The 26171-nt window shown below is 43.9% G+C and overlaps 2 long non-coding RNA genes across 3 annotated transcripts in view; both read left to right on the plus strand.

Moving 5' to 3' along the window:
- The window catches only part of LOC310751943, a 414687-nt gene that overhangs the window by 62272 nt on the left and 326244 nt on the right, over positions 1 to 26171 (plus strand). The gene's annotated exons all lie outside the window — the stretch shown is intronic.
- On the plus strand, positions 21747 to 25714 carry LOC310751939. Its single transcript, XR_014542697.1, has 2 exons — positions 21747 to 21911; positions 24165 to 25714. It is a non-coding gene; the product is annotated as an uncharacterized lncRNA (long non-coding RNA).

Consider the following 26171-nt stretch of genomic DNA (forward strand, 5'->3'; position numbering starts at 1 on the left):
ATAGATAGATAGATAGATAGATAGATAGATAGATGATAGATAGATAGATAGATAGATGATAGATAGATATAGATAGATAGATGATAGATAGATAGATAGATGATAGATAGAGATAGATGATAGACAGAGATGATAGATGATAGATGATAGATAGATAGATGATAGATAGATAGATAGATAGATAGATAGATAGATAGATAGATATAGATGATAGCTAGGGATAGATGACAGTGATATATTTTGCCTTGCTTATGAAATGTAATTTAACAGAAAACAATTGCTGTAATTAGAAAGTGAAGGAAGGAAGAATCAGTAAAGGAGGGAAAGAACAAAGGGTGGGAAAGGGTAAGAGGAGAAACTGAGGAAAGAAAAAACAAGAAAGGGAAAATGAGGGGTAGATAGAGAGAGGGCAAATGAAGATGAAGGGTAGGGGAAATAAAGAAGAGAGGAATAATCATAATAAATTATTATTTATACCCCGCCCATCTGGCTGGGTTTCCCCAGCCACTCTGGGAGGCTTCCAATAGAATATTAAAATACAATAATCTATTAAACATTAAAAGCTTCCCTAAACAGGGCTGCCTTCAGAAGAAAGAAAGAGGAAATGGAAGAAGGAAAGTGTAAAGAAATGAGGAGATAAGGAAGGGAAAGTGGGAGAGGTAGAAAAGGAAGGGAGAAAAGGGAGAAGAAAGGGAGAGGAAATACAGCTGCTCCTATGGGAAGCCCCCACTCTCCCCACTCAAGCTCCCTAGAAAATGATATTCAGAGGCATAGTGTCTCCAGCGGTGGAGAAGAGGGCACAGTGATCATGGCAAGTAGACATTGAAAACTTCATCCTGCACCAGATGGGGGATTTGAGCTCCACATTTTTTGGTAGCCTTATCTTTAGACCATTGAGAACATAAGACTATCCCTACTCAGCCAAACCAAAGGCCTATCCTGTTCTCATGGCGGCCAACCAGATGTCCCTGGGGAAATGACTAGCACTGTTCCCTAATCTCTATCAGTTGCTTATGTCAACAAACAAGGGGGAAAGTGGCAAGAATTCACACACATGTGCACACGCACAGGCACACAAGACAATTACAAACAATATAATAATATGTGTGCTGAGAACAACCAATTGCACAAGTGAGCAATCAAAAATATCTGTGTTGAGAGAGAGATGTTTACTATTACTGCTACTATCCATATCACTGATTATTTTATTTTCTTCAAAGATCTGAAACTATATCAGGAAGAACCATGTGTTCTGCCATTCTTGTATATAAATACACATAGTCAAGCTAAGTCTCTAGATCTGGTGCAGAGTCTGATTTTATAAACATCTTGATACAATCACATTGTTGGCTATGTTTATGTGCAGCCATCACCTGCAATAAATATATTTAGTCTTCACAGAACACTTTCCTCTCCTCTTGAATTTTTTCAGGTGTTATTCCACCCCACCCCACACCAACCCAACAAAAGAACCACAAAATGTTGTTGGGTTTTGTTTTTCTTGTGTGTATTTTTTTGCAGTTGTACTTGTGGAACTAATAAAACCAACACCCCAAATCACCTTTGAAACACTTGACCCATAACACTAACAGGACCCCACCTATGAGGCAATGGGGTGAAACATCAACAATGAGGAGGAAGAGTTACGAATCACGACGTCACTCCTTGAAACCAGTTGAGTGTTACTCAAGGAAAAATTGTCTATGGAAATTAATTAGAATCTGATGCATCATCTTCTCAGGAACCATATAAAAACCCAGAGGACACTGAGGAACCTCATCAGATTCCCTCAGCACAGAGACACTCCATTTGAGATCTTGCAGAAACTGGTAAGCTTAGCTGAGATACTTGGGCAAATCGTACTGGTGGTTTTGATTTTTTCTTTCTCAAGTTATCATTTAGTAATGTGTTGATTTGTCATCTACCTGGTTTTCTCTCTCCCTCTCTCTTGGGGTAGCCAACCTTTTGCCCTCTAGGAGTTGTGGATTACAACTCCCATCAGTCTTAGCGAGCCTGGTCAATGATCAGGGCTTATGGGAATTGTAGTCTCAGAATAACTGAAGGGGTGTGTGTGTGTGTGTGTGTGTGAGAGAGAGAGAGAGAGAGAGAGAGAGAGAGAGAATGCTAATGCTTATCTATCTAATAGATTTCATATCTACTATTCAGCAAATGGTCCCAGGGTGGGTCTCAATAATAAAATCTATGATTATACTGAAATATTGATTAGGTCCCCTCTAATATTCAACATAATATTCCAGTTTATTTTCTTTATTTTTGTTGGGCTGTATCCGACTAAGTTATATTCAAAGTAGGTCCACTGATATTAATGGACCTGAGAGAATCATTTCCATTAATTAAAATGGATTTCCTCTAAGTAGAACTGTTGGCTACAGCTCATCCTTTTTCTTCCATCAGTGAATTAGGCACTATTGCAGTCCGGTCACCAGTTCCTTCCCCAATGTTTCCTGTATACCTCCCAACTGCTGTTGATTCTTGAATGTCTTTTGGAAATTTGAACATGGATTCTTTGAGATTCAATTCACCCTTGTACACGTTTATCTACTCCCTGCCCTGATGTCTTCTTTCAGATCCACACAACCAGTTCAGCAAATATGTCTGCCCAGTGGAACCAATGCTTCGCCAGCTGCCCTGCCTCCACCGTCACAATTCAGCCACCTCCCTTTGTCCTGACCATCCCAGGGCCAGCTCTCTACTGCCCTGACCAACCCTTTGGCATTGAGCAATACAACCCTTGCGCTCGTATGATTCCATACCACGAGGGGGCACGACGTGGTGGATACAGCTCCTTCTACAGTGGTCCAGCCTCTGGTCTGAGCTCAACGAGCATCTATTCCAAAAGATTTGAGGGTGGATGCAACTCTTGCCAGTGATATTGAAGCTCTGAAGACCTCTATCCACAGAATGAATGTGTTGAGGAGCATGGACTAAGAAATCAAGAGAATGGCTCCACTGATTTTGTAGGCATAGTTTCTAGAAATGCATGTTGAACATGTACAACGTTGTGTTATAAGCCAGTGGTTTTCAAAACCTTTAACCTTCAAGGGCCCTGTTCTACCTTGCTGTGAATCGCCTGTGCATCTGTCAAGAACAAGTATTGCATCACTGAGCAATCTTCTTCGGTTCTTCTTGGGCCCTGATGAGGTCCTGTTGCTCTGCTAGGGCTCACATGGAGGCAATGTTCCTCAATGGCTACAGATTTGGGGAGACTAACATGGGCAAACTATGTGCCAGCATCTATAGATCTCCTTGTGAAAATCCTGATTAAATTTTTGAGGATGTCACCATTTGTAAACCACTGTTGTGGGCTACTTCTGTAAATTTAAAAACAACAACCAGAAATTGGAAAACAAGTTCCATTGCGCATGGCACTTTCAAAACCATCTTCGCTGAAGGCAGGTGGTCCTCCATGTAGCAACATGGTGATGTATTGTCTTATTACTGTTCCATGAGTTCAATGTATAGCTGTTTCTGATTTTGATGTTTTGTGCAAACCTGAGACTTCAAACTGTGGATCTCCCTTCCCTTTCAAAATAAAGCTTTTATTGCATCATCATCATCCCTGTTTTCCTTATTGTTGCATATGCTCGTGTTAATTTTAATCGAAAAGTGGGTCTCCTCTGGGAAAATGGAGGTGATACATTTAAATGCTGAGGAACAAGGATAGCCAATGGGGTGAGCTCCAGATGTGGACTACAATTCCAATCATCCCCAACCCCAACCATCATGGTCAACAGCAGTGGGTGATGGGAGTTGTAGTATAGGAAATATCTGGAGGGCACCATATTGGCTATCCCTGCTGAGGAACATAGTCACCGTCTTGTTCAATTGGATCAAAGGGCTATTCTGGAAAGCTGTATCTAAGCCAGGGGTCCACAAACTTTTACAGCAGGGGGCCAGTCCACTATCCCTCAGACCTTATGGGGGGGACTATATTTTGGGGGGGGGAAATGAATGAATTCGTATGCCCCACAAATAATGCAGAGATGTGCTTTAAATAAAAGGACACATTCTACTCATGTAAAAACACACTGATTCCCGGACCATCCGCAGTCCGGATTTAGAAGGCGATTGGGCCGGATCCAGCCCCCAGGCCTTAGTTTGCCTAACCATGATCTAAGGGCTTATTCAGATTTCCTTTTCCACTGTGCTTTTCAGGCCCAGGTACTTTAAAGTTCTGTGTCTGAGTGTTTTTGTTTGTTTGCTTGCTTGTTTTTTGTTTGTTTGTTTCCTGGGAAAATCCACATTTCACTGCAAAACCTGAGGAAAGCTCCAGGACAATATATATATATATATCAAATAATCAAAATCAAACCACAAACAAACAAGCACTGCTCCGACATGGAGCTTTAGGTCCTGGACCTATGCCTACAGATAGGGTACAAAAGAGATTCTGGATGAGCCCCAGCAGTCTCTGGCTACATCAGTGGAGACTTGCCCATTCAAACAAATGGGGGCACTGCTCCATCAACCCTCAGTCCCAATTAGTACCTGCCATCAAAGGCTCATTGCTGCCCTAGGACTCAGCAAGGAGGAGGATAGGAACAAAACTCAAGCCTGCCATTCGCTCTGGCTCCATCTTCTTTCTTTCTTTCTTTCTTTCTTTCTTTCTTTCTTTCTTTCTTGAGGGGTGGGATGCTAATATATCCCAATGAGTCTTCTTAATGAGTCTCCCAATGGGGCAATGCCCATCAAAACCAATTAGTTAAGAGATGTATTAGTTCCCTGTGCTCTATTAGTACAGTTTTATAAGCAGCTACAAATAGTAAAAAAATAGATGACCCAAGGAAAATACAGTCCATTCTTACTTCAATTTCCAATGTTGTTTCTTCCCAGCATTTTATAATTTTAGGGCACATCCAAAATACATGCCATATCCCAGTGCTTGTGCCTTAAAAGCTCCAAGAGGCACCACTCACTGTTCTGTATAACCAATTAAGGCACTGTGGTGTTAGGTGCCTGTGTCTCTGTCAAGGCTCTGTCAAGGCTTCGGGAAAGCTACCCCCCGGCCCCCGGTTGTAGCAAGAGCAGAGAAAACAAAATAGAGTTCTTTTTAATGATTTGCATTCAATCCTAATAGTGAGAGACAAAAGAACGCAACAAGCCTTAACAATGGTGTTGCTCAAAGCTGGGCTCCACCCCCCTGCTTCCTAGCAAAGCCATTGCCTGCTCCCAGGGAGATGTCCTTGTGGGCTGGGAGGAAGCCCTCCCCACGCACATAGAGCAGGATCGCCCCTTCACTATTGGATGGTCCTCGGCCACATCAGCCTTAGGCCATCCAGTTCGGACGGTCCGGGGGCATGGCGCGGGCTGTTTAAACTGCCCATGGCTGAGGGCTCGCCCCTATTTTTCTCCCTGCTCTGCCAGTTATCTCGTCCTCCCTCCCTTAGGTTAGGCTCTTTTATTTCTTGACCTTGCTATGGACCTCGGTTGGTTGTCTTGGTTGTCCAAGGGGCCTGGTAGGAATTTTTCCACTTGGCAAATTGGCACTGGCCATTTGCTTTTTTCGCCTACCTCGTAACAAATTGTCACAGCTTTGTAAGGTTTGGCGGTTAGGCACTGGAGTATTCGGTTGAAGGTGAGGGGAGGTAGTGGCCATCACCTACCCCTCCTAATTCAAGGGTATTCTATTAAAGGATTCAGGGGGGGGGGGCGTGGTCTCCGTCCAAAGCCCCAGACGGAGGCTAGGACCATGGCACGACCCTAAGGGAGTCCCTAGTTAATGTGCATCATCAGGGCTCTCCCTACTGGTGGTTAACCCTGACAAGACTCCTGCAGACAGGCAGGAGTCAGATATAGTTGTGTGGTTTCCAATGTCTAAGCCAATACCACTCACATTCTGTAACCAATAAAGTTGTGGCCTTTCCCCCCCATTAACCAAAAATACTGTTTCATGTGTCTTTATTCCACTTCACGGGAAGGTTTGGGACCTTGCCACGCAGCAGCACTTTCCCTTACTGTGGCCACCTGTGGTCAAATGTCTCTGATTCCGTTGTTCCTGCACCCTTAATGATTGCCAAGTTCTGGGGGAAGGAGGATCAGAAATACTCTCCAGTGACAATGTGTCAGCTGGTTGACCTTCCACACATACACCCTTCTTCTAGCACTTCCCAACTCTTTTGTCCGCTTGTCTCTGAGCTGTGACTTCCCTCAAACTCCTCAAAGCCCTGCTGTAATTCAATACTGCATTCCTCTCCTTCTGCAGAGTCAGGAGAAGTGGGGCGGTGATCTCCACCATTCCTCCTCCTCTCTCTTGCCCTCTTGAGTCCAATCCCTGACAATCTCTTTGGATGCAGTAAATGCTCTACTTCAGCATCCCTGATGGATTGGGCCATCCAGCTTCTCCTTAAATGCCTCTAGCAAAGGAGAACCCACCTTTCAATGCATCCAGTGGTAGCTGGTCCATTAGGGAAAATCAGGGCACTGCCCCACCAACCGCAGTCTGCCCTCACCCAGTCCCCAACTGCCTGCAAACTTACTTAGGGGGTGGCTCTGTCTATCATTGTCTCTGGCTCCATCTATGTCTCTCTGCCGCCCCATTGGGCACCAGCCACCACTGCACTATGGGACACTGACAGTGCATGAATCCTTGATCTGAGAGAACAAGACCATGCTTGTGTCCTTCAGCCCTGAACTTGATTCATTTCCCCAGGAAAGATGATATCCTGGGTTAAAAGTAAGTAAGAGAAAATGACCGTCGGAGGAAACACTGGGTTTTTGATGCAGGAAATGACTTTATTTTGAAAGAAAAGTGAAACATCTGGTACCACAGGGGTACAAAATCAGATATAGCTGTTAAACACAGAAAGCTTTGAGGATGTTGCTGCTGCAAGCTGGAGGTCCGCCTGCCACATTGCTGAGTTGAGACTGCTTTTTTTTATTTTTGAGATAGGAAATAGACTGCAAGAAGTTGTTTTCTGAGGAACATGGGTGTCCCTTAGAAGCTTATCAGGGATCTCTCAGTGAGAATATCAGTAGTTGTGGGAAAGTGTCCTGCAAGTATGGCTTGCTCAACCATCTATGACTATACTCTTTTGCCACAGTGTTGGTGTTTTCTATAGTACATATTCAGCTCAGGCAACAATGGAACCAAAAAAAAAATCTCATCAGTACCCAAAATGAACTGAATGCAATGCTTAGACTATGATCCAGAGTCTCTCTGTGACACACTGATGTTCCTTGGCAGGTGTAAATCAATGTTCCCAGAAACAGATTTTCTTTAACTTAAAAAAGGCCTGTAACACACACATTATACATAATGAGCATGGATTTCTAACATCAATGGACCGTACCCTATGTAAGGTCTACTCAAAGTAGACTCATTAAAATTAATGGACATGGCTAACTTAGATCCATTAAAATAAACTGACATGACAAATTTAGATCTATTAATTTCAATGGGTTCACTCTGAGAAGAACATCACTGGAGACAACCCAATATCTGTAACGGATCCCGTCTCTTGGTTCCAAATTCTCCGCTTTCCATCATCCTCATCCTGTGGTTCCTGGGTCTAGAAACGTCGGCTAGAGCTGCTTTCCTTCTGGGTTCTGGGCAGCGACTTCTGAGACTGGCGGCTTGAGGAGGTGTAACCAGTGGAGACGGAGCTGTATCCACCACGAGCTACCTCCTCACTGGATTGGATGGCAGCACAAGGGTTGCACTGCTCGATGCAAAGTGGTTGGTCAGGGCAGTAGAGAGCTGGCCCTGGGATGGTCAGGACAAAGGGAGGTGGCTGAATCGTGACGGTGGAGGCAGGGCAGCTGGCATAGCATTCGTTCCTTCCACAAGACATCTTTGTAGGAGTGGTGCCTGGATCTAAAGGAAGAGATTAGAGTGGGAGTTAGGAGCTGAGAAATATAGATCATAGGAGCATTAGGAACTGCTTAAAGAACATAAGAAGAAGAAGAAAAAGAGTTTGGATTTGATATCCCGCTTTATCACTACTCAAAGGTATCTCAAAGCAGCTAACATCCTCCTTTCCCTTCCTCCCCCACAGCAAACACTCTGTGAGGTGAGTGAGGCTGAGAGACTTCAGAGAAGTGTGACGGGCCAAGGTAACCCAGCAGCTGCATGTGGAGGAGCGGAGACACGAACCCGGTTCACCAGATTACGAGTCTACCGCTCTTAACCACTAAACCACACTGGCCAACTGGATGAGGCCCAACTTATCCGGGCAACTGCAACTGTCCCCACTAGTGATTCCCAGCAACTCATTTTCAGAGACATGCTGTCTCCAACAGCAGTGGCAGAACACAGCCATTATGGCTTATCCTCCATGAATTTGTCTAATCCAGGGACGTCCAACTCCCAAGAAACTGTGATCTACAAATTGTTGAGCTTTTTTTTTTAGGGAGGGTTAAACCTCCCAGGGATCAACCAGTCAGTCGTGGCTAGACGGGTTGGACATCCTTGGTTTAATCCTATAAGAAAAACCAGAAGAGCACTGTTGGATCAGGCCAATAGCTCATCTAGTTCAGCATCCTGTTCACACAGTGGTCACCCAGATACCTATGGGAAACCTGCAAGCAGGACCCCAGCACAAGACAGCTCCACTCTCCAAAATGCACATTTAGTTTCTAACCTTTGGCAACTAGCAAAAGATAGGAAAGTTCCTCTGCCGAGAATATGGATGACTTTGGGTTGCATCTAAGATCAGACCCCCTGGAATTAATGAACCTAAGTGGCTCATGTCCATGATCGTCAATGGTCCATTCTGAGTAGGACAAACATGGGATAAAGCCATTTTTTCAAAATCGATGAACCAACAGCAACCCGGAGGAAAGAAAGTCAAAGGCAAATTTAGAGAGGGGAGAAATCACCAAGAGGTTCTGCGCAAGTTAGGAAGTATATAAGCAAAACTTACCAGGTTCTGCAATGAGAAGAACTCGAGTGGGATTCAAGAGTCGAGAGAAGTTGATAGTTTTGCTCGGGATCTTCTGGCTTTTTATATCATCCTGGAGGGGAGGTGCACTTTCTTTTCATTAAGCTCTAATTAGCTGCGAACAACATTTTTCTACATGCAACACCCAAAAGTTGTTTCAAGAAGTGATTTCATTATTTGTAACTGTTCACCTTCCTTTGCTCATTGGCTCTTCATCACCGTGCACCCCATAGGTGGGGTCCTTCCTGTGGGTCGAATGCTCCCGAAGTGATTCTTTTGTCCACGTCAGAGTCAGAACAGCCTTCGTCACATCGCAGCCCAATTTCCTGGGTGTGCAATTGCTTGTGATTCTTCAATGATGGTTCAGCATCAACAGAGGTCAACAGAGTCAGGGGAAGTTCAACCTGCTCCCAAAAGAAGGAGCTATGATCTCCTGCTTCCCAGGCAATGGAGGATCACATCCCCTTCCCCATTTCTTGCAATAGGAATGCAAAATAAATTGAGTATTGTATGAATTTCAGTTGGAAACTAACAAATTCACACTTCTGGAACCAACATGTGAACCAACAAGCAATTATCTTTCAAAATGCACCATTCATAAGTAGGCACTGATAGTCTTCTCCTCCATGGATTTGTCTAGTCCAGGGGTCAGCAAACTTTTTCAGCAGGGGGCCACTGTCCCTCAGACCTTCTGGGGGGCAAGACTATTTTTTATGGGGGGGAGGGGGGAGAGAACGAATTCCTATGCCCCACAAAAAACCCAGAGATGCATTTTAAATAAAAGGACACATTCTACTCATGTAAAAATATGCAGGTTCCCGGACCGTCCGCGGGCCGAATTGAGAAGGTGATTGGGCCGCATCCGGCCCCTGGGCCTTAGGTTGCCTGCCCATGGTCTAGTCCATCACCCATTTCTGCAGCCAAGCAATGGAGACCAAAATGCATATATTCGGGGAAAGTGTGCATAAAATGCATATATTATGAAATAATGTTAAAGAACAACAGTGTTATTAAAACAGAGCATTGGAACACGAATCCCCAAGCAGCTTGCTAGCTATTTATTTATTTATTTATTTATTTATTTAGTTTGTTTGTGATGCAATTTCTTATGTGTTTTTCCATAGGGTTTGATCAAAGTAACTTTGTATGTTGCACATCACCTTGCCATATTTTTAAATATAAAGTGCAGTCTATAATTATTTAAATAAATAAGCTATGAAAATGCATTATATATTTTTTGGGGGGGGAACCCCTTGCAAAAAATATGCATAGGTTAGGAAAAACTGCAAGTGAGAATGTGTACATTGGTAGAAAATTGCAATAAATTGCTGGTGAATTTTCACAAGGTCTTTTAAGTTATTATTTTTTTAAGTGCCACAAAACTGCTGGAAATGTGAATAGCTGAATTTAAGACTGGAAAAATGAGAAACTGAAAGAAACCAAAATTGACTGATTTGTCCATCTCACATATTCAGATTTTAATTTACTGTTTTTTATTACATCTAAATGGGGGGGGGGGTTAAAGTTGCTGACTCATCTTGAATCGAGTTAGACATTGAAAAGCTAATTGCTGAGTCTAAAAGTATCATTCTTTCTGATAATCCCCCTTTAGACAGTCATTGTATCTCCCAAAGAACCTTGGGAACTGTAGTTAGTTAGTGGTGATGAGAGCTATTAGGTAGGGTTGCCGTATTTCAAAAAGTTAAAACCAGGACACCCCAAAAGTTGTTGAGCTGTTTTTAGGAAGGCCCCAAAATTGTTGAGCCTTTTTTAAGGAAACCACCAAAAAAGATCACCACCTTTCAGAAATAAAATTCTCCCTGGACATCCACCTTTGAAATTCTGGTAAAGTCCAGGAAAATCTGGACATATAGCAGCCCTGCATTAGAACACCCCTATTTCCCTCACAGTTACAATTCCAACAGTGGTTTAGCACTCCAAGTGTCCCTATTTTCGAAGGACAGTCCCAGATTTACAGAAGCTATCCCAGTTTCTGATTTGATCCCAGAATGTCCCGCTTTTCCTTAGGATGCCCCTGTTTTCATCTGAGAAATGTTGGAGGGTATGGAATAGGCCATCTCTATTTTCATCTGAGAAATGTTGGAGGGTATGGAATAGGCCATCTCTATTTTCATCAGAGAAATGCTGGAGGGTATGGAATAGGCCATCTCTATTTTCATCAGAGAAATGCTGGAGGGTATGGAATAGGCCATCTCTATTTTCATCAGAGAAATGCTGGAGGGTATGGAATAGGCCATCTCTATTTTCATCCGAGAAATGCTGGAGGGTATGGAATAGGACGTCTCTATTTCCAACAACAACACATCCTTTATTAGGCATAGCAAACCACACATTATCAAACAGACACTGTATACAAATTGTGCAAAATACGAGCTCAACATAACAAAGTTTGTCCCAGTCAGATCTTAAACTCCAGAGAAAATCAATTTACATAAGTAATACAATACAATACTACCACATCACCAATCAATTAAGAACCACTAAATCTCTTTATAATGGCCCAGTCTTTCTACATGGACATCACTCAAAAATTCAGCCACTATTAAAGTAATTTGATCATCTCTATTTTCATCAGAGAAATGCTGGAGGGTATGACCTCTCTCCCCAGGGAACTCTGGGAGAGGAATGAGGTTTCCTAACAATTCTCAGCACCCTGAACAAATGGCAGGTTCCTAGGATTCTTTGTAGAAAGCCATGACTATCTAAAGTATTATGATGCTGCTTTAAATGTATATTGTTGGTGGGCTCTTAGGGTAACTAGCTATTGTTACCCAGCAAGATTTATGGTTGAGTGGGAAGTTGAATCCAGATGCCTTCCTTTCTGAAGTAACACCCTAACCACTACACAACACTTCGTTTCAAGAATGGAAGGCATTTAAATTCTTAAAGAACAATACGTGCAGCACTGTGATTTCAGAGAGCATCTGAGGACAGGCAGCCTGACATTGGTGTGGTTTTTTTACTGCAGCAATTTTATCAAGTTTGGAATTTATAGCTGTGTGTTGTTAAAACATCTTGGGTGGAAAGACAAATTGTCAATGTCTGAGATGACTTTAAGATGATTCATTGTTTGGAGAGAGATTTACTAATTGAGAGGATTGTTCTACTAAACTCTCATTTCACAGCATTTATTCAGAGGATAGATAAGAACGTTCTAAACGAACTGAACAATCTTGCCTAGAAGGCCATAATATTATATATAGGATGACAGGCATCCCACATATTTTGTGGGCCAGGGGAGCATATTCAGAAACCTGGGAAACCACAGTATTTAAGAATGAGGTGTAGGGAAAGATGACAACACCTAAATAACAATAATAACAATAGCAAAACAATGAACTAATAACAATAACAATAGGGTTGCCATATTTCAAAAAGTGAAAATCCAGACAGAAAAGTTGTCACACACAAAAAGACGTTTTTGTGCTATTTTTATGGGAACTCGGCAAAAACAAAACTTCCAACCTGGGTCACCATATGTTCCAATTTTCATGGACATTTTTGCTGATTTCCACCTGGGCACTGCTGCAGACTGCGGTATTCTGGATATGTCCGGGAAATTCCATACAAATGGCAACCCTAAATAACAAGAACAGTTTTATTATTTGTACCCCACCCATCTGGCTGGGTTTCCCTAGCCACTCTGGGCAGCTTCCAACACATATAAAAACATAATAAAACGCCAAACATTAAAAACTTCCCGATACAGGGCTGCCTTCTGATGTCTTCTAAAAGCTGTAGTTATTTATTTCATTGACATCTGACAGGAGGGCGTTCCATAGGGCGGGCGCCACTACCAATAAGGCCCTCTGCCTGTTCCCTGTAACTTCACTTCTTTCAGTAAGGGAACCGCCAGAAGGCCCTCGGAGCTGGACCTCAGTGTCCGGGCAGAATGATGGGGTGGAGATGCCACTTCAGATATACAGATATACATTACATGGCACAGTGACATGTAATCAATTTAGGAAACCTTTTTGCATTGCCGCCAACTAGCTAAAACCTGGATTTTATTGTAGAAAAGAATCACATACATCCAATAAGTTAAAAAGTGATGTGGTTCCTGCCTTTAAAAAAATGAAGGAAAAGCTAACCTACAGGGCACATTTTGAGATAGTGGGGATAAGTTCATAGTCTCTTATTCCCTGTTCCCCTTTCCCAGTCTCCTCCCTTGCTCTTTTGTTGCCATTGTAAAAGGAGGAGGAGGAGGAGGAGGAGGAGGAGGAGGAGGAGGAGAAGAAGAAGAAGAAGAGGAAGAAGAAGAAGAAGAAGAAGAAGAAGAAGAAGAAGAAGAAGAAGAAGAAGAAGAAGAAGAAGAAGAAGAAGAAGAAGAAGAAGAAGATTCATCTAACTATCCATCATTTACACACTGACTGGCAATGGCTTCCCAGGGTTTCAGGATCATCTTCTCTCAGTCCAACCTGGAGATGCTGGTGGTTGAACCTCTGGTTCTCAGCAGGCAAAGCTGTTGCTCTACCACTGAACTATGACCCAGCGTGGGCAGCAGATGGCACCAAAGGGCTGAAAATTATCCACAGGCAAGGAGGCTGCGTAAATCAGGTGTTAGGAAACTTTGGCCCACCAGATGTCCCTGAATCTCCATCCACCACCATTAGCCATGCTTGGTAGGGCTGATGGGAGTTGTACCTCAGCAACATCTCGAGGGCTAAAAGTCCCCTACGCCCAGAATGTTGAGAAGAAGCCAACATCTCCATCTGAGTTCCAAAATTGCCAGGCTTTTACCTGAATAATAATAATAATAATAATAATAATAATAATAATAATAATAATAATAATACAGTGGTACCTCGGGTTGCATACGCTTCAGGTTGCATACGCTTCAGGTTACATACGCTTCAGTTTACAGACTCCGCTAACCCAGAAATAGTACCTCGGGTTAAGAACTTTGCTCCAGGATGAGAACAGAAATTATGCCCCGGTGGCACAGCAGCAGCAGGAGGCCCCATTAGCTAAAGTGGTGCTTCAGGTTAAGAACAGTTTCAGGTTAAGAACGGACCTCCGGAACGAATTAAGTACTTAACCCGAGGTACACTGTAATAATAATAATAATAATAATAATAATAATAATAATAATAATATCATCACCATGCCTCTATCACCTGTCCTCCAAGCAAACCATTGATAACTCACTCTGAATGAGTTTTCAGGCTGCTTATGGCTGTCTAGTGGAAGCACTGTCCAGGAAGCCATTGATTGTTTTAACCAGAGTAAGTTAATGTGGTGCTCTCCCTATGTTGTTGGACTACAACTCCCAGAATCCTCAGTCACCATGGCAAATAGACAGAGATGATGAGAGCTGTATGATGAGTCCAAAGCATGGACATGGATGACATGGAGGAGGAGGAGGAGAGTTGGAAGGGTTCCTGGGGATCTCATCCAACCCCCTGCAATGCAGGAATATGCAGCTGTCCCATACGGGGATCAAATCTGCGACATTGGCGTTAATCAGCACCACACTCTAACCAAGGGAGAAGACTTAATGGGAACAAACTACAGCACAAACAGACATGGTTGCTCTAGCAAAGAATAATACTTTGGGTATCTTAGACTCTAACAATGTCTCTACAGGAAAGCATTGTCCAATACTGATAGATGTTGGAGGTTTCATGCTGAAAATGCCTAACTGAGTCCAAAGTTGTTGTCCATATCAATTTTGTACCGGCAAAATCTCTGACGTTTGTAGATGTTCATGTGCTTTTAAACTATCTTTCTATCAGCACCAGGACAACAAAAATGTTTTTTGTGAGCCCTTGTGGTTAGTCAGGTACTTTGAGCTTGGATTTTTTTTTGGAGAGGTGGGGTGGGGTTGGAGAGCTTCAGTGCAGAATTTGGAGACATGTGACGTATCGAAGGATAGCTACATTCCAATTCTCATATAGTTTCAGTATATCTGCCTTGCTTAAAATGTTAACCAGTATTAATTTCTCACCTGTCCAGGACAGAAAACACTCAGCGAGCTGGGCCAATGGGCCAACTCGACGTAAGGTGGATTATTTATTTATTTATTTATTTATTTGAATTTATATACTGCCCTAAACCCAGAGGTCTCAGGGCGGTTCACAGAAAATTTCTGTTCACAGATTTCAACTTTCTTCATTCATCCAGGACATCTTGGTGATTTTCCTTACCTGTTTTAGGAGAATCAGAAATGGTTGTTCACCCTACTTAATCCCAATTAATTGCAGTTTGACTAATTAACAGCACTTTGCAGTGATTCATTGCAATACTTCTCCAGAACAAAGGAACCCTACTCCTCAGCCGGCAGTCCCTGAAACCAGGATCCACCTCGATTAAACTCCTACGTGGATCAAACCTTCATAAGGAGGTTTCCAAACGACTGAAGCATCCCAGGACCAGGTTCGCTTCTGTACCATAAACTGACACCCACTCAAGCAGCACCTGTGCAGGCAAACAAACATTGGGAGTAAGCATAGCAGTAAGTCTCTCATCAACTGTTCTCAGTGTAGCTGGCACAATTCCAAAATATGTTGTGTGCCATCAATTGGATTGGGGTAAGAATCACGCCGGTTCAAAGAGGCGCCAGCTTATGGAGAAGGGGGTGGATGGCATTGCATGGTGCATGATGTTGCATGCACAACATCCCAACAGCATGGCCATTAGTCAGGGACGATGGGAGGTTTAGTTCAGGACCATCTACTGGGAACCAGCTCCCTGCATCACTGCTGTAGGAATATATCACAATCAATCAGGGGAAACATATTAAATGCACTTAAAGGTAAAGGGACCACTGACCATTAGGTCCAGTTGCAGACGACTCTGGAGTTGCGGCGCTCATCTCGCTTTACTGGCCAAGGGAGCCGGCGTAAAGCTTCCAGGTCATGTGGCCAGCATGACTAAGCCCCTTCTGGCGAACCAGAGCAGTGCACAGAAATGCCGTTTACCTTCCCGCCGGAGCGGTACCTATTTATCTACTTGCACTTTGACGTGCTTTCGAACTGCTAAGTTGGCAGGAGCAGGGACAGAACAATGGGAGCTCACCCCGTCGTGGGGATTAGAACCACTGACCATCCGATCGGCAAGCCCTAGGCTCTGTGGTTTAGATCACAGCGCCACCCACATTTACAGAGATGTAAATCAGGGACAGGGAGCCCATGGCCCTCCAAACATTATTATTGTTAATTGAATTTATATACCACCCTATACCAGGAGGTCTCGGGGCAGTTCACAGAAAAAATCACAATATATAAAACCAAAATAAAAACAATAACCTAATACCCCCCCCCCCAAAAAAAGAGCCACATTTTAAAAGGTTATAGGATGTCAATCAGGTCAACCAAAGGCCTGGTTAAAAGGAAACATTTTTGCCTGGCGCCTAAAGGTGTATTATGATGGTGCCAGGCGAACGTCCCTGGGTGGGGAGAGCATTCCACAGATGGGGAGCCACTGCAGAGAAGGTCCCATTCGCGAGCTGTCACCCTCCGGACCTCTCAGGGAGGAGACACATGAGAGCCAGTGCGGTGCAGTGGTTAAGAGCAGTGGACTCGTAATCTGGTGAACCGGGTTCGAATCCCCGCAGCTGCTGGGTAACCTTGGGCTAGTCACACTTCTTTGAAGTCTCTCAGCCTCACTCACCTCACAGAGTGTTTGCTGTGGGGGAGGAAGGGGAAGGAGAATGTTAGCCGCTTTGAGACTCCTTAGGGTAGTGATAAAGCGGGATATCAAATCCAAACATGAAGGAGGGCCTCAGAAGATGATCTCAGGGTCTGGGTAGGTTCATATGGAAAGGGGTGGTGCTTGAGGTATTGCGGTCTTGAACCGTTTAAGGCTTTATAGGTCAAAACCAGCACTTGGAATTGGGCCCGGAAACTAATTGGTAGTCATTGCAGTCGGACCAGGATGATGATGATAATGATGATGATGATGATGATAATTTATTATTTATTATTTATACCCCACCCATCTGGCTGGGTTTCCCTAGTCACTCTGGGCGACTTCCAACAAAATATTAAAATACAATAGTCCTTCAGATATTAAAAGCTTCCCTAAACTTCCCTAAACAGGATCAGTGTAATATGCTCAAACCATCTTGTTCTGGAGAACAACCTGGCTGCTGAATTCTACGCTAGCTGAAGTTTCCGAACCATCTTCAGAGTTAGCCCTACGTATAGCGCATTGAACTCCCAGACCCTACAAGTGCCCCAGTTTTCCAGGGACACCACCAGAATTATGAAACCCTCCCTGGCTTCAGAGCTGATCCTGCAATGTCCCTATTTTCCACACCAGCACTGAAGAATGCCTGCTGTAAGCAGTATTACAGCACAGCTGGGGAATCAGATACATTCAGATTAATGATCAAAGGGTGTTTGAATGGAATCCACAGAAGCATCACATGCAAATCAGACATCAAAAGGGTGCCACCTATCAGAGCATATCACAATGGGGGGGAAACTGATGTGGTTTAGAGGGAGAGGCAAAGATGGATCCCTTGATAAAGGCAGTTTTGCATTGAGTGCTTTGCAAGCAACTGCTAATGAGTTGCATTAGCAAAGCCTATTGCATCACTGATTGTTTGCATGAACCAGCTGCTCTACCTCAAAGAGGAATGTTAGCTTAAAAATGCCTTTGAATGTATTTTGTCCAACAAAATCCACACTTGGGTTGCAGTTTTGAAACTGCTGTATGGTGCAGTTGCCAATTCCTTGCTTCATCTGAGAGGGGGGAAATTCTCTCCACATGAATTGACCTGGACCTTGTCATTATCATCAAAGGACCTTCTTTGTGTGCCCCTCCAGAGGATGGCAACAGGAGAATGGACCTTTTCTGTGTATGTTCCCCATTTGTGAAATGCTCTCCCCAGGGATGCTTGCCAGGCACTTTCATTACATTACAACAGGGCAAAAGCATTCCTCTTCACCTAAGCCAGGGGTCGGCAAACTTTTCCAGCAGGGGCCCGGTCCACTGTCCCTCAGACCTTGTGGGCGGCCAGACTATATTTTTTGGGGGGAAGAATGAATTCCTATGCCCCACAAATAACCCAGAGATGCATTTTAAATAAAAGGACACATTCTACTCATGTAAAAACACGCTGATTCCCAGACTGTCTGCAGGCCGGATTTAGAAAGCGATTGGGCCGGATCCGGCCCTCGGGCCTTAGTTTCCCTACCCATGACCCAGTGGCGTAGCGTGGGGGTGCAGGGGGGGCCGGCCGCACCGGGCGCAACAGCTGGGGGTTAGGGTTAGGGGCGCAAATCCACGGGTTAGGGGGCACAAATCCACGGGTTAGGGGGCACAAATTACTTGCCTTGCCCCGGGTGCTGACAACCCACACTACGCCACTGCCATGACCTAAGCCTTTAGTGGCCTTTTAAATTCTCTCTCTCTCTCTCTCTCTCTCTCTCTGTGTGTGTGTGTGTGTGTGGTGGGAAATCGTTGTTTTTGTTGTCAATGTTATGTATTTTCAGTAATTTTTTTCTAAAAAAATATATTTAAGGGTACTCTCATTTTGACTCAAGAAAATCACCATTTTATAGTTCAAACTGGGAAAAATAAATACAGTTAATGGACAAAATTACAAAGTACAAAGATTCACAAAATGTTCAGGAGTATGCATCCCCTTACGTCCCCCCAGAAAAAAAAGCAGTGTGTATTTTTCTGCTTTTATATTGTAAACCATCCTGTGATCCTTAGATGAAGGCTGGTATAGAAATTTTAAAAATAATAAATAAATAAACAACTGATCGCCCGCCCCAGAATGCAATTTGAGGCAAAACCATTAGCTTGTTGCTGAGGAGAGTTCTTTGATGGATTTCGGGGGAAGGTTTAAGATGAGTTTCTCTCTGGGTGCATTCAGAGGTGGGGACTGTTGTGTTAGTTTTCCTGATTTTAATGCTAGTGCTTCTATCTCATTTTCTAATGTTTCTTTCACACTACAGTACTTGTTGCATTATGGAACTGTGGTTTTCTGATTGATAACACCAGTGCGCCTGTCTGGTCCATACACTCAGTGCACACTCAACATGGGAGGGGGATTTTTTGCCCAAATTTGCTGTGTGGCTACAGCATGTCATTATGTGCAGGACTAGGAGATGGGAGGCAAAGAATCCCTGCATCTTATTGCAATGCTCTTGCCTAGACGTATTTGATTTGGTTAATGTGGTTTGCCAGTAGTGATGTATGGAAGTGTATGGAAGTGAGAGCTGGACCATAAAGAAGGCTGATCGCCGAAGAATCAATGCTTTTGAATTATGGTGCTGGAGGAGACGCTTGAGAGTCCTATGGACTGCAAGAAGATCAAACCTATCCATTCTGAAGGAAATCAGCCCTGAGTGCTCACTGGAAGGACAGATCCTGAAGCTGAGGCTCCAGTACTTTGGCCACCTCATGAGAAGAGAAGACTCCCTGGAAAAGACCCTGATGATGGGAAAGATTGAGGGCACAAGGAGATGGGGACGACAGAGGATGAGATGTTTGGACAGTGTTCTCGAAGCTACTAGCATGAGTTCACCAAACTGCGGGAGGCAGTGGAAGACAGGAGTGCCTGGCATGCTCTGGTCCATGGGGTCACGAAGAGTCGAACACGACTAAACGACTAAACAACCAATGTGGTTTGAGTATGCACACACCCTCTAATTCATGGGTAGGCAAACTAAGGCCTGGGGGCCAGATCCAGCCCAATCTCCTAAATCCGGACTGCAGACCCTCCTGGAATCAGTGTGTTTTTACATGAGTAGAATGTGTGCTTTTCTTTAACATGCACCTTGGGGTTATCTGTGGGGCATAGGAATTCATTCATTTTCCCCCTTCAATATATAGTCCGGCCCCCCACAAGGTCTAAGGGACAGTGGACCGGCCCCCTGCTGGAAAAGTCTGCTGACCCCTGCTCTAATTTGTTATATTTGATAAATATAACCCATTCCCCATAATCTTCGTCTTGAGTCTTCCTTCTGTTGTGCTGGTGTCAAGCTTTGTGGAATTCTTTCCTTCATCCCTGGTGGAAGCAAGAAGCAGAGATGTCAAAGCAGAAATCTTACTAATGAGTTTATTCAATCATCACAGCAGGAGACAAGGAATGAAGTTTGTCTCCGTTAATGGCAGTTGCTCCTCTCCCCTTCCTTTCCTAGTAACAGCACCTCCCTTTACAGCGGCCCACAGGGGTTAATTGTCTCTGAGTACTTTACTCTTGCACTCTCAACGACCACCGAGTTCTGGGAGTAGGGGATTCAGAAATACTCTCCAGTGATGACATGTCAGCTGGCGGCTCTCTCGGTTTTCCTTATCTCTTCTTCCAACAACTCCCAGCTCTTCTGTTCACCTGTCTCTGAGCTGTGACCGTCCTCAAACCACTACAGTAATTCAATACTGCTTCCCTCTTCTCTGGCAGCTTCAAGAGAAGAAGGTGTGATCTCCACCATTCCTCCTTCATCTTGTCCCCTTCAGTCCAGTCCCTGAAAGCTGGCAACAAAGCATTTCTGAAAGGACATCAGGATCTTTGCCAAACCCACCTGCCCTGTAGCAAAATGGTATGGCTAGAAACTCAGCTAGATGGCAAATGAAAACTTTGCACAGCAAGCAGCTCATCACCTTTCTGTGGTAGTGATTATGGGATATGGAAATGACAAGCCATTATCTAATTAAATCCTATAGTGTTGCCTGGTTATGCTATCTGACCACTGGCTGAAGTGTGGTAATGGTGTGGTTGAACCACTGGCATGATCAGCAATGGAATGCACATACATATGTCCCCGGATAATAATAATAATAATAATAATAATAATAATAATAATAATAATAATAATAATAATATCTGTACCCTACCCATCTGACTGGGTTGCCCCAGCCACTCTGGGTGGCTTCCAAGAAATATAAAAGCATAATAGAACATCACATGTTACAAACTTCCCTATACAGATCTGCCTTCAGATGTCTTCAAAACATTGTACAGTGGTACCTAGGGTTAAGAACTTAATTCATTCTGGAGGTCCGTTCTGAATCTGAAACTGTTCTTAACCTGAGGTACCACTTTAGCTAATGGGGCCTCCCGCTGCCACCGCGCCGCCAGAGCATTATTTCTGTTCTCATCCTGAAGCAAAGTTCTTAACCCAAGGTACTATTTCTGGGTTAGCGGAGTCTGTAACCTGAAGCGTCTGTAACCTAAAGTGTATGTAACCCGAGGTACCACTGTATAACCAAATAAGGCATTGTGGTGTTAGGTGCCCCGCAACAGAGTAAGTTCCCGTTGCTCTGTCCCAGCTCCTGCCAACCTAACAGTTCGAAAGCATGTCAAAGTGTAAGTAGATAAATAGGTACTGCTGTGGCGGGAAAGTAAACCGTGTTTCCATGCTCTCTGGTTTCTGCCACGGTGTTCTGTTGCGCCAGAAATGTTTTAGTCCTGCTGGCCACATGACCCGGAAAGCTGTGTGTGGACAAACGCCAGCTCCCTCAGCCTGAAAGCGAGATGAGCACCACAACTCCATAGTCACCTTTGACTGGACTGAACCTTCCAGGGGTTCTTTACCTTTACCTTTGCAGATGTGGTCTATTATGTCCCTTAGTCTTCTCCTGATTCCCCCACAGATGCACAACCCCAGATTAATCCTCTAGTTTCCCAAATATGTCCGTGTTCAGCATTTCTCCAGCAATATCCAAGGGCACCCAAACAAGCACCTTAAGTCCATTTATGTGTCATTGCTGGGGCCTTTATCCCTTAATGGTTTTGAGGCATGCTGATCCTCCTTGTGGAAAAAGCAGCATGCATGGCAATTTTTTCTTCCTTTCACCTGTTGGGCAAATCAAAGATCAGATGTAAGCAATAAATAATTGGAGTCATTTTGGGTGTGTTGACACACTAAGTGACATATCATTGGCAATTAATTGGCATAGCATAGAGGGAAGAAAGGATGCCTCATGCCCTCTGGGCTAACTAAGAAACAGTATAAAAGTTGCTGGAAGGCTTGGACTCAACCATCAATTCCTGCCATTGCTTCGACCCCTGCTGTGTCTCTGGAGAACCCAGTAAGATAAATTTCATTTTCTCTCTCTCTCTCTCTCTCTCTCTCTCTCTCTCTCTCTCTCTCTCTCTCTGTGTGTGTGTGTGTGTCCCCTTCTCAGTCTGGCTTTGTGCCATTGAAAGGAGCTCCTGTAACTCTTAAAATATCTTTAGAGTTGATGGTGAAGGTTCATCTGAAGAAAAATTCAGAGCCAGTCTCTTCTCTGGGGTCTGAAGGGCTCTTGGGGAAGACAATGTCCTTGTCTTCGTTGCTCACCTGAAAGATAACAGTGAAGGGAGGAAACCTCAAAACTAGAATTGTAAAACATGTTGCTTAAGGGAAGTGCTATAGCAGAGCATGCAGGAGGTCAATTTCAATCCACGGTACCTTCAGGTAGGGTTTCTGAAACCTTGAAGAGCCATTTCCAGTCAGTGAACTGATTGATATAGGGCAGCTTATGTCATGATCAAGCTAGAATGTGCGCAGAGGAGGGCAACCAAGATGATCAAGGGTCTGGAAACCACGCCTTATGAGGAACGGTTAAAGGAACTGGGTATGTTTAGCCTGGAAAAGAGGAGACTGAGGGAGTTATGATAGCCATCTTCAAATATCTCAAGGGCTGTCACATGGGAGAGGGAACAAGCTTTTTTTCTCCTGCTCTGGAGGGTAGGACTTGAACCAATGGATTGAAGTTACAAGAAAGGAGAGTCTGGCCAAACAGAAAGCTCAGGAAAAGTTTTCTGACAGTAGGAGTTGTTTGATGGTTGGATGGCCATCTGTCATGCTGAGATGGCAGATGGTTGGACCAGATGACCTTCGGGGTCCCTTCCAACTCTACAATTCTGTGATTCCATGATTTACATGCAGAAGGTTCCAGCACAACCCATATCAGATAGGGCTTGAATTGGTCCCTGTCTGGAACCCTGGAGAGCTACAGCCAGTCACTGTAGACAATTCTGAGCTATGTGAACCAATGCTGTATCTCTGCATGAGGCAGCTTGCTACGTTCCTATTTAAATCAGTCTTTTTTTTGAGAACCATAAGGATTGGCCTCCTTATTTTGAGAGGAGCATCTGTAAGCAGGGCTTTTTTCAGCTGGAACTCACCAGAACTCAATTTTGGCATTTCTCAGGAGGGCGCCATTGTGCCATTATAAGAGAACAAGGGAGGCGTTCATGGTGAGTTCCGGCGCCTCTCTTTCTAGAAAAATAACACTGACTGTAATTCAGTGGAAGAGTTTTATCCTTTCAAATGGATTGTTTTCTTCCCATATACATAAAATGCAAAATGTTGCCACACTGCAGTTTGCTTGGGCTCCAGCAGGCGGCCACACCAACCACAGTGTAGCAAATGGCAGAAAGGCAAGCAGATAGGTGAGCAAGAAAGTAGTATGGGCAGGTCCAGACACGCTGTTTAATGGAGGGGGGAGGCACATTACATAGTGGTTTAGCTAGCCACTATAAAAAAACACACCTTCCCCTTCATTAAAAGGTGTGAGAGTTGGGTGAGCTGTGAGGGAGGGTGGGGACTGAGGGGATGGGTGAGGTGTAAAGGGAAAGTGGTTTGCTCAGGTGTGGGGACACACACAGGAAGAACAAGGATATAGTTTGAGTTCCTCGCTTGTAGTGTTATAAATCATTTAATGTGTCAACATGAATAGAAGTTATTAATACTGCAGTTGTTGAATAAGGGATTATTATTATGACCGGAATGTAATTGAAATTAATAAGATTTTGGAATGCAGAAATGAAGAAAACCATCAAACCATCATTTCTAGCATGAAAAATGATATAATTCGGTATTTGAACGATTGGTAATTGTATTATACATTGCTTTTTGTCACAATGAGGCTATTATTGGATTGAAATTGGAAACTAATAAAAATTATTATCAAAGGTGTGGGGAAACAGCAGTTGGCAAAGGGGTAGGTGGGGGTGATGAGAAGATTGTGCAAGGAAGACAGCCCCTAGTATTGGATGTTATGATTAAGGTTGTTTTAATGTTATTGTATATTTTACTTATGGATTGATTTTAGAGCAGGCTTCGTCAACCTCGGCTCTCCAGATGTTTTTGGCCTACAACTCCCACAATCCCTAGCTAGCAGGACCAGTGGTCAGGGATGATAGGAATTGTAGTCTCAAAACATCTGGAGGGCCGAGGTTGAGGAAGCCTATTTTAGAGTTTTAAACCACTTGAAAGCCATTTGGTATATAGGTGACAGATAATTAGTAATAATAATAATAATAATAATAATAATAATAATAATAATACCTTCTAGAAACCTGAACCTCAAGATGTCTTCCTTTGGCTACAATAACTGCGCCTTTCAATGCCCACCATCAACTGTGACGATCCAGCCTCCGCCCTTCGTGGTGACCATCCCAGGACCAGAGATGTACTGCCCCAACCAAGTTTTTGGCATTGAGCAATACAACCCGTGTGCCGGCTACGGCATGCTAGGCGGGAGCAGATACCCTGCCCTTCTTCCTTCAGAGGCCTCTGAATCTGGCTCTGTCTACAACCTGCCAGGTCTCTCCAGCCGTCCTTTCAGCTCCTATGGTTACAGAAGGTATTAGAATGCTCCCAACTGGTTTCGAGAAGAACAGCCAGCAGGAAGATGAATGGCTAGATACCAACCCATGGTTACATGCATGGATCCTGTAAATGCTGAGCACCCAACTTCTTGTAGTGAGCTCTGGGTGCTCAGTAGCTCTGGGTGGGGGGTGGGAATCATGTCCAGATATCTCTTTGACCAGGTTCTTCCCCTGAACTATATATCCCTTTCCACACCTCCTCCGTATCTGATTCAGTTCCCCTGTTTTCTGTCACAGTTGAATATGCTAAATTCTTCATTCTGTAACGTCAGGCAAATGAAATTAAGTGCTCCTCTAATGGTGGACAGGAGCTGACAAGAGTATGAAGTTCATGTTCTTTCTGAGGAAGTCAAGTCATGGCTTAGACTTCCTAACCAAGTCCTGACCATCTCCATTTTGTCTTAGTTCTGATTGGCTCAACGTCTAACCCACCAAGATGAGTACAACCCAACATCCCTGAATACATGATAAAAGATGTTGAGTTAGATCTAACTAAATCATGCTCAGAATAGACCCATTGGAATTAATAGACCAGTTGGTCAAACCCATTCATTTCTATGGGCCTACTCTGAGCAGGGTTAACAAGGGATGCAACCCTTTACTTTTCTTCTGTCTTCATGATACTGTGAAAATAGAGCCGCTGCCAAGAATCTGATGGCGGCATTTAGCTATGTGGTTCCCATGCATATGACTGTTAACCAGAAGGTTGTGGAAGTTTCAGTAACTGTGCTCACTTTTGGAATAAATCCCCACTGAAAACAGAAACCAAGACCAGTCAGGATTCACCATTCAATGACTTCAACATCAAGCTTGTGTGAAACAACTGTCACAGATCCATCACCAAGCACTGCCTTGGACACAAGACTTTGCAATGGAACTTGTCTAACTTAGGTAGATGAAACCACATAGATTTGAGGATCAATCCTGTCTTACAAGTTGATGGAATTTGGACTGGAATCTAAGTTTAACTAGTCTGGGCCAGAGCCAATGTAATGTCTTGAAGAGAACCTATAGTGCTATCAGAAGTCCTCTGAAGTAGCTATTGAGCAGTAGTTACCTACAGACTCTTAGTTCCTGGCAGGAGACTTTGTTATCAATGATGCTCAGCCCTCTCTTTGGTTTTTCTTTTGTGTATACCGTATTTCATTGATCCTTCTCTATCCCATATGTCATTCTTACTGCCCTGTTGTTTATCCCAAGCCTAAATATCATATTAAAATGTATGTTTGCATCATTCACATGGTCTTTGGCTTTTACTTTACAACATGTTACTTTACAACATGTAGTCTGCATCAGTGGCGTAGCGTGGGGGGTGCAGGGGGGGCCGGCCGCACCGGGCGCAACATCTGGGGTTAGGGCAAATCCATGGGTTAGGGGGCGCAAATCCATGGGTTAGGGGGCGCAAATCCACGGGTTAGGGGGCGCAAATTACTTGCCTTGCCCCGGGTGCTAACAACCCACGCTACGCCACTGGTCTGCATTGAGGGAAGGATGACATATTCTGGTTATTGAAAAGAGCTATGTAATGGCTTTGAGCACAACACAAAGTTCTTAGCAGGCATCATGGCCCACTGCTGGTCATGAACTGGACTCGGCTCTTGACTGTATCTCCTATCATCCTTCGTTATTAGCCATAGCAGATGTGGCCAAGGGGATCTGGAGTCCAAGAATGGCTGCAGGCCACAGCTACC

Source organism: Podarcis filfolensis (assembly GCF_964270895.1).
Source record: "Podarcis filfolensis genome assembly, chromosome: 16".
NCBI lineage: Eukaryota > Metazoa > Chordata > Lepidosauria > Squamata > Lacertidae > Podarcis > Podarcis filfolensis.